We start from the raw sequence: 10,080 nt of genomic DNA, 5'->3' as shown, positions 1-10,080 counted from the left end.
TGCCCCTACCCTCACCGCTCACGCACAGGTCTCTCTCTCTCTCAAACAAACAAACAAAAATTAGGAAATTAATGTTATTCAGCTTATTACCATATTAAAAGAGAAAATATTAATTGCCAAAAAAACCTTTTGATCAAATTTAAAAGTCATTATAAATAACTCTGTATAAAACTTTTAGCAAACCATAATAAAATGGTACACCTTAACTTCATAAAGGGCATCTACCATAAACCTCCAGCAAATATCATCCACTTTTTTCTTTTTTTCTTTTCTTTTCTTTTTTTTTTTTTGATGGATCAGTTATTTAATTAGGTTCTTTGTAAGAAATTTAGAACACCAATTTGTGAGAGAAAACACAGAATGCAGATAGCCTTGAAGCTGAGGAACAGCTTTGATCGTTGGCAGAATTTGTGAGTCCACAGCTTTCTGATCAACCTTGCGTTGCTCTGTAATCTCATATTTCTGTTTCTCTGAGTCAAAGATCTTGCCTTCCTGGTGTCCGGGTTTACTTCTTCTTGAAGTAAGCATCAGTGAGATGTTTGGGGATTTTCACACTGTTGATACCAATTTTGGTGGAGATGGCAATGACAAATTTCTGGTGTGTTCTACACAGAGGAACTCAACTGAGGGCCAAAGGTCCAGTCACAAGTAGTAAGCCACTGCTCAGTCGCTATAGGGAAACCACCCTCTTGCCTCTGTGGTACGCAGTGAGGATGATCAGAATGGTCCCAGGAATGATACTTGCTCACAGTTTTCTCACATGCTGCCTAAAGGGTTTTTTACTGTGGCTCAGCAGCTTTCAAGGTGCATCTTCAGTCAGATAATACCTAAGCATTTTATGAAGTTTAACCACTCGGGTACCACCATTCTTGTCACCACCAACTGGTTTTGTGACAGTAGCAAGAACCTTCTCTTTTTCTTCTCAAAGCTGGATTTAGCTACTGACTCTTCCTCTTGTATATGGCCTTTCTGGCCGATCAGAAATATCTGCCAATTTTTCTGATTAGGACAAGGTTTCAGCTGTAGTGGGGCTTCCACTTCTTTGGCATTTTAGCCTCAATGTTACTTTCTTAACCTTGGCACCAGGATCAGCCTTCTTGGCTTCAGGTTTCTTTTCCTTAGCATCCAGCTTCTCAGCTTTTTTCACCCACCATCTTGCAAGATGGGAAAGAGCAAACATCATCCATTTCTAACATTAAACATCTTCCTTTAGGATGAGGAATGTGACAAGGACACCCCAAATAAGTGATTCTATTTAACACTGAAGTAAAAGATCTAGCCAACCCAAGAAGTAAGAAATATAAACTATTTTAAGAATTAAAAATTGGATCTCTGCTTCAAGCCATGTTGTTGTAACAGGAAGAAATTTGCCCATCCGCCCTAGAAGCTAGAAGACAAACAAAATATTTGGAACAATAGTTTTCAAACATTAAACAAGACAGTGCAAAACAGTGGTCCTTGAGAAAAGGAAAATAAATAAATGGAGCTCTAGGGTTGTTCGAGATCACAGTCTGTAAAGAATTTCTAGTGCAGAGCACAGAGATAAAGAACCTAAAAAAGGTAAAATTTGATATTTGCTTTTCATAACTATGAACAGGAAAATGTCAGCCACCACAGTTGCTATTCTATATTGAATTGTAGACCATAGTGGGTAGTATTTTGCAGAATATATAAGATTTGGGTAGTATTTTGCAGAATATACAAAATGCAAAAACAAAACAAAACAAAAATAAACTTAAAAATATAAAATGGAACAGAAGAGAAAAATATAGCAAAACAATATTCATTAAGTCCAATTTAATCCAGCCATGACTCATTAGAAATAACTGAAAAATAAACATGTCTCATTAATCACATGTACCTAAGAATAACTGACAATACATATGCAAGACTTCTAAATAAAAATTAGTTAAATTTTATTGAAGGATATAGAAGAAAAAGATGCAATATTAATGGATTTTAAGACCCAATATTATAAAGAATCAATTGCTTTTCAATCCATTCTCAACAAGTCAATGCCAATAAGAACCTCAAGATGATGCTCAAATTTATAAGGAAAATTCATAACAAGGAAAAGATCTTAGGAGAATCAAAATATTTTTTCAAGAAAAAGGAGGAAAGGAAAATCAATATTTAATTACCATAATAATTAAAATATTGTGGTCTTTGCAGTGGAATAGAAAAAGAAATGTAGATAGAAAGAATAGCACCTAGAGTTTCCAAATCAGACCCATGCACGTATGGAATTTGACATGTAATAAAAATAGAGATATGTATGTATTATCATGTATATGTATATATGTCATAGTAGATTAGCATTTGAATTGTAGACAAAAATACATAACAGAAAAAATAAATAATTGAAAACATATGCACAGATCATTTACAGAGAAGGAAACCTGGCTGGCAATAAACAGAAGAACATTTGCTCAACCACATTACTATTGAGGAAATGCAAGTTAAAACAGTGCCATTTCATTCCAAATCTACCAGATTGCCAGTAATCAAAAGTTTCATGAATATCAAGTGTGTAGGCAATGCTGAGTGAGATCTGAAATTGGAAAGCAACTTGGCAATATCTGGAATAGCTGATGACGTCCATGTCACATGATCCAGCCATGCCACTTCTAAATATATGTTTTAGTAAAAAGCTTGAATATGAATCTAATGAGACATGCAAAGGAATGTTCACTGAACCACTATTTACAGTGGTGTGGTACTTTAAGTGTTATCACTAGGCAAGTAGATAAAGAAAACATAGTATATAGCATATTTCAATTCAGCGATTAAGATAAATGAATATAGTCTGGATGTATTAATGTGACTTTATATAAAAATGTTGAATGAAAAGCATATTACAGAAGGAGATGCGCAATATGAGAGGACTGACGAATATTTCAAAGTAAATTGTTTGTGCATATATTCATAGCTAAAATATTAAAGCCTGTGTGGAAATGTCGCACATAGCTTTGGGAAAGTACTTATCTCTAGGGAGGGAAGGAGGGGGAGGGAATCAAGCAGAGCTGCTAAGCGCGCTTCAAGTTCTATTGTTAAATTCTGTTTCTTCAAAGCAAAAGATCTGAGGCAATCTTGGCAAGTATGCTAAGTTTAAATGCATTTTTGGTACATTTAAAACATGTCAAATTTTAAAAAATGAGTTTGATAAATATCAATGAAGCTTTCCCCCAAAACGCTCAGGCAATTAATGCTTTAGCCTCTGCAAAACCATTAGAGTGTACTGTCCTCATTTACTACTATGAGCAAGAGGATAAGGGAAGACCTAGCTTGTTTGTCATTCATTTTTGTACTGTATCTAACTTAATTCTGGCATTTAATTTGGCTGATCAAATGATTAAATAAAGAACTTGTATACTTTAATACACTAGTGATAAAGCATTTTAACACTGGAGTTAGAACTGTAATAATTTATTAATAATCTATTGTCTTCCACAAACACACACATACATATATCAAGCAATAAATACACATAAACTCTGCATGGGGTTTTATGTATATATGATACATTTGTGATATATATGTATATCACATGCACACACACACAAAGAATTTATGATTAAATGTCTAAATAATCCAAAGAAGAAAGAAAAATAAATAAATAAATAAATAATCCAAAGAAAGTAGAGAATCCTCATTTCTACTCTAGGAAAGCATATTGAAAAAGTAAGTACACCATCAACTAAAATATTTCCCTAATTTCGTTTGTTTTGTAAATTGGGAAAAATTGTTATATATAACTTTTCCCAGTCTTATGGATTTAAAGGAACTTAGAACATATTTTGACTGTATCACATGGCATATACTTTATCCATTCAATCAAGTTCAAGACTGTTTTGGCCAAGGACATTTCAAATAGTTTATTTTTATAGAAATCTATCTTCCTGGAGATAAAAATATTTTGGAAAAATGACTAATTAGTAAGAAACCCAGCAATACTTATTCTGTATTGTTTAGGTGGGTTGAGACCATTCATTAAGTTCCTTAGCTTCTCCAAAGGTAAGTACTTCAAATCTTGTGGAAAAAAATCAAATCGAAAAAAGTTTAATGTCAATAAAAAATACAGAGGATAAATACCATTGATGGAAACACTCATCATTTCCACAGTAAAGTCATAAGTATTCCTGCCAACAACTCTTTTTTTTTAAGATTTTATTTATGTATTTGAGAGAGAGAGAAAGAGCATGAGAAGGGGGAGGGGTCAGAGGAAGAAGCAGACTACCCGCTGAGCAGGGAGCCCGATACAGGATTTGATCCCAGGACTCCGGGATCATGACTTGAGCTGAAGGCAGTCACTCGACCAACTGAGCCACCCAGAAGTCCCTGCCAACAACTCTTAAGTAAAAATTATTTTTGTATTTGGTGTATATATATATATATATATATATATATATGTACACACACATTACATACTGATGGATCACAGTACTATTTAAATCATGAAACAGTAGATGGTGCTACCATTGATGGTTCATTGCCCTGCTTATATACCTCAAAATTCCAATGCATAATTTTGTATATTTCATGCTACTTTATTAAACTAATTATCCCTCAACTACTTTGAAAATTCCTTGAGAGCAGTATTTTATCTCTGTGTATGCTCAGCACAGTGCCTGGTACATGATATATGTTTAATAAAGAGTTGTTACATGAGTTTGCCACTGTTCAATGGATTGAGTAGATACCAGTGCAGTTCAGCACAATACCCACACAATAATTCATAAAACTTTATAAAATTTTCATTCTCAGAAGATTTGGCTTTGTAGTTGGTAAAGGAAAAATAATATTGTTATAGCACCCCAAAGTAAGCCTTTAGAATTAGTACCTAATTTAAGATTGTAAGTAATGAATTAAGAAAAATTGTAATAGATTATACAAAATGAAAGAAAACATCTTAATTTAATTTTACTGATAATGTTTCTTTTATATTTTCTATATCAAAAAACAATGTTGTTGCCTTAGGTATATATTGACATATGTGTAAATGTTTGAAAGCACATTTGAAATCAACCCTTATGTTACTATATCAATGCCTTTAGCACAGGACACAACAAATAGTAAACATGGATCATTTGTTGACTAAGCGGTTAAAAATCATTAAATTCATTAGTTAATGGGAAATCTCTAACCCTAGGGTACCTGTCTCCTTAAATAAAACTACCTGGATAAGTTTTTTAATCTCCCCTTTACATAGGAACTCTCAATTTAGGTATTGTAGTATTGGTTCAACTTGGAAAATTATTTTTTAGTTATTTAATTTACATTGATGAGCCTCATTTCCGTAAGGTGAACATCATTATATACTCATTATTTACTCCATTGATTCTTGTAGGTTTATTTTCCTATGTTTGCTCTTAAATTGATTGCTTCTTGTGTATTTCTCTTACCTGTGAAGTATTACATTTAAGTTTTAAAATATACTAGAAAATATTTGGACTCTTTATCTATATACACCACTATTTCTTTGAAGGAAAGGGAACATGTTTCCACAAATATCACCACCCTAAGCAAATTCATTGTGAAAAGTTTTGGTAGTTTTAGGGACATTTTTCTCAAAGAAAACTTGGGAGTTTAATTGAGAACTTATGATAATAAAGAGCATTTTACATCTTTCAAAGTAATCTTATTTAACTGTCTTATTTAATACTCAAAATAACCTGCGGGGATAGATGAGTAGGAAATTCCAAAAGCACAGAAAGAAAAGGTGAATGCTCTGAATAGCTCTTCCAGAGGCTTCTTCAGAAGTTGGAGCTAACTTTAAGTGAGAGCATCCGCAGGTTCCCTGCCTTCCAAATGGCCTTCTAGAAACCCTGAAGGATTTGAAATGGAGATGGCTGAAGTGTTGCTATTACTCTCCAGGATTCCATTCCTTACTGTGATGATTGCTGAATAATTTTTGCTCCTCAGTGGGTCCACAGTAGTATGTGTTGGTCCATATCCAAGTCCTTAGGCTTAGGATACTAGAGAGAGAGACATGAATTTATTTATACTTGGCATTTCACCATCTGCTCTCATGCTTCTTGGCTTGGTCTGCCCATAATGACAAACTTTTCAGTAAGAAATTGCAGGGTTTGCCAATGATTCCCTTGATCTGTTTCTTAGCCTCAGAACAATTTCTACGGACTAGATCCTGAACATAGTTTATGCCATTTATACTACAAAAGAACAGTACTGTATTCATTTCCCCATCACCTATAATATTCTTATTAAATATTTCTTAAATGAATCTTTTGCTTAATGGTTGTAATTAATAGTACCAGTTTCATGGCAATCATTCTGAAGTTTTCATGTTGGAAAGGATCCAGATGAAACCTGAATATTAATCTATTACCCAAATGTTTTCAAAATTGTCTGGTACTATCTCCAGAAAATGTGACTGAATCAAAGTTTTAACCATTTGTTTTCTACTTTTTCAAATATATGTATTCATTTATTCCATAAATATATACTGTCTCTATATACTAGGCATTATTCTAGGACTAAAAAAAAGTGTTCTACATCAATATATTGAATACAATTTACTAATTATACTATAAATATAGTAATATCCAGATAGTTCACAGTAGCTATCAAAGAATAGAGCGCTTGTCACGATATTGAACTTTTTTACAGCTCTAAAATTCCTTGACTTCCTTTTTGAAATAACAAAAAATAAACAGCCCTTGATGGATTTTTTTTTAATTTTCTCAGTTAAATGGAACAACAGCTGCATCTTAGACTCAGAAATCATTCATTCTTTGCTCAATTATCATATGCAAGCAGGATCTCACTTTTAATTAAAGTAGCATTGCTTGCCTTTGTGCTATGTAAATTTAATCTTAAAGTTTCAGTTCTTCTTATTGACATTATGTGATAAACAAGAATGGATTTGGAAAATATCAAGCAAAACTTGGAAAGGTGGTATAGAACAGATTGCACTTTACAAGTGGAATTTACCTTTTATAGCATCTAATTCAACCTTTTACACCCGCCTCTTTTCACAGATGAGAAAATCTAGGTTCAGAAAGGTGAAGCAATTTACCAAAGTCAGTGGCAGAATGTGGTACATAACTCAAGTCTCCTGAAATTAAACTCACTCCTTAATTAGACTTACTTGCCTTGTGTGGCATTTATCTATCATATTCTTGGCTGGCCTAAACCCATCCCCTCACCCCACTCTCAACTTCCTCTCAATTTCCACATCTTCATTTGGAGGTGATTCCTTATTGTATGATCCTCTCAGTAGAGTGATTCTGGCCACCTTTTCCACTGCCTTCCAAAAGGAAAGCTCAGGGCATCTTCTCATTAACTATCCATGGATACATTCAGAGAACAGGAAGATGATCATCAAAACTTTGTAAATCAACATACACTACTACAATGTAGCTTAAGTTACTAATATAAAAATGGAAGCAACTTTTGGTTGCCAGATTTAATGCAACACAATCCATTGTCTCAGATTCCACACAGCACAGCCAGCCAGCATTGGGTCAGATGGTTCCTTTGAAAGAACCCATGCATATGAAAGACCATAGTATTTACTGCCAAACACCAGAACCCTTCTTGGTTCCTGTTCATATTCCAAGTATGGACAACTAGCCTCCTGTGCAAACTCTACATCCTATTCCATAATTTCCTCCTCCTCTCTCTCTCTCTCTCTGATAGTGCCTGAGTCAAATATGCTTTAAAATCTCTCTCTTTTTTGTTAAAGGTTTATTTATTTATTTCAGAGAGAGCGCACATGAACGTATGCATGAGCAGGGGAGGAGAAGAGGGAGAGGAAGGCAAGCAGACTCCCTGCTGAGCAGGGAGCCTGATGAGGGGCTAGATCCCAGGACCCTGAGATCATGACCTGAGCCAAAATCAAGAGACAGACATTTAACTGACGGTGCCATCCAGGCACCCTAAAATATCTCTTTTTTAATGATAAAATAAACACAAACAAACAAAAGAGTGCCCTCAGCAGGAAGTCTCAAAACATTAGAAAAACAGAAATCCTAAAATACCACATAGTTAACTATTTCCTTGCATTGAAATCATCCATTATTTTCTGATTTTAAATAAAACATTGTTTTAAAAAAATTAAGAATTTCTACGTGTTATAGTAAATAATAAAGCAGCATAAACACTATATTATAATAAAGATAAAAATAATTCGTTATTCATATTCAATTATTTTCTTTTAATTTATTCACAATACCATGTATGAACATTTGTTAACTTTCCAGTGCATGTAGCCATTGTCCTAGGCATGCAGAGGTGAATGAGGTCAGAAGTTCCTAATAAAATTCCAAATTTTCTGCCAATAATAAGAGCAATGATAAGAAAAATGAAATTAATGCTCAACAAAGATTTATAGTAAGGTTCAATGTGATCCTTCTCAAGAATCAGGATTCCTTAAAATAGCTAGGATCATGTTGATGTGGAAATGTTGGGGTTCAGAGTCAAGAAAGGATTATTGAGACGTCTTTGGTGCAAACAGGGTGATTTTATTAAAGCATGGGACAGGACCCGTGGGTAGAAAGAGCTGCACTGGGGTTGTGACCGGTGACTGATTCTATACTTTCAAGTTGGGAGTGGGTTAGGAACAGCACAAGCCTCCAAGGTATTTTGAAAACAAAGTTTCCAGGACCCTGAGCGGGCTAGCTATTGTTAGGAAAAGGTTATTTATTACTGTGCAGTAAAAGCTCAGTCAGGAGACTCTTCAGATGCATATCAGTGGGCCACATGCTTGGAGGGAGGATGATTGCTAACTTCTATCTTGGGGGGTAGAGATAGAGGAAGTTTCCAAAGGAATTTCTATATGTTTAAAGTAGACTCACAGGATCCTGAGGGGTGAGGATAATGTTAAGCAAAGATTACTTTTTGCCCTTAGCAAAGTGCCAACGTTGAGGCAGCTGAGCTCCCAGAGGAAGGTCACTCTCCCTGTTTCAAGGACTTGTCAATGGTCTATAAGTAATAAGGAAAATTAATTTTTTTCTTGTAATTTTTTCAAGGACTTGTCAATGGGCTCTAGGTAGGAAGGAAATTTTGTTTTTCTTTTGCCTTTGTTTACCACACTGATTAATGTCAAATCTAACTGGATACCTAGCATTACAGACTACCCATCCAAAAAAAAAAAAAAAGATGACTAAAGATATATCTATTGTATGATATTCATAGTAGATAAAACTTCACATTATGCCTTACTTTGTGAGGTCCCTCTTGATATACAAACTTGATTTTAAAATATAAGATTTATGGGCCCATATGTATATTATGGTACTATATCAATGAGGATTTAGAATAATCAGAGAATAATGGGTAAAGGAGAGGTAATTGCCTATTTACTTTTTTATCTTAGTAGCACACATGGAGAGTTTTCATACCGTCCAGACACCATCTCTTCATATGAAGATCCACAAACAACTATCTTTATCTTTTTTTATTAATAAATGCACCATTTTTGGCTAATTTCATATCTCTGCTTTGAGAAAAAGGTAATGATTCCCTTATTATGATATGACTCCTTGGAACCAATTTGTATTATAACAATATAGATCTCCATGCCTCAGAGGTTCCCATATGTTTCATGTTAGATATTTAATTTCTTATTACTACTTCATCTACCGTGCTGCCAGAAATAATGGATTCCAATGACTCTCAAAAAGAATAATTGTACTCCATTGATGGCAATTACAAATACAAGTCTTACACAGATTATGCAGGAAAATGTGAATGATGATGATTCTTTTTCTTATTTTGTTAATTTTGTCATTTGGTAATTTTGTAGTGTAAACTCCAATCATCTTCTTCTCTTGAACATCCTAGGTTGTAACCACTTCATTCCTAGAATGTCATCTCCAGTGATGACTACATCTTTGCCTTCTCCATACCACCACTAGCAGAGAGCTGGCAAAGGGCTCACGGGTGGAAAGGCAGTCACATTTGCTACAAGAGTGTCTGACATGCTTACAACCTATGTAGTTGAGCATGATGTTACCACATAGCAACAAAGAAAATCTATGGGGAATGTCCATTGACATTGTGAAGTGAATGTCTTAGAAGCCACAGGAAGATGCACAGACACACAGGAAGACTGCCTGA

At 34.3% G+C, this 10,080-nt stretch overlaps 1 pseudogene; it reads right to left on the bottom strand.

The window, feature by feature from the left end:
- Positions 1-300: 300 nt before the first annotated feature.
- On the bottom strand, positions 301-1,180 carry LOC112831928 (large ribosomal subunit protein eL6 pseudogene; annotated as a pseudogene).
- Between the last annotated feature and the right edge of the window lie 8,900 nt (positions 1,181-10,080).

Source organism: Callorhinus ursinus, unplaced genomic scaffold (assembly GCF_003265705.2).
Source record: "Callorhinus ursinus isolate GAN/ISIS: 27379988/994484 unplaced genomic scaffold, GSC_fseal_2.0 scaffold14, whole genome shotgun sequence".
Classification (NCBI taxonomy): Eukaryota; Metazoa; Chordata; class Mammalia; order Carnivora; family Otariidae; genus Callorhinus; species Callorhinus ursinus.
This window is presented reverse-complemented; position numbering and strand designations above follow the sequence as displayed.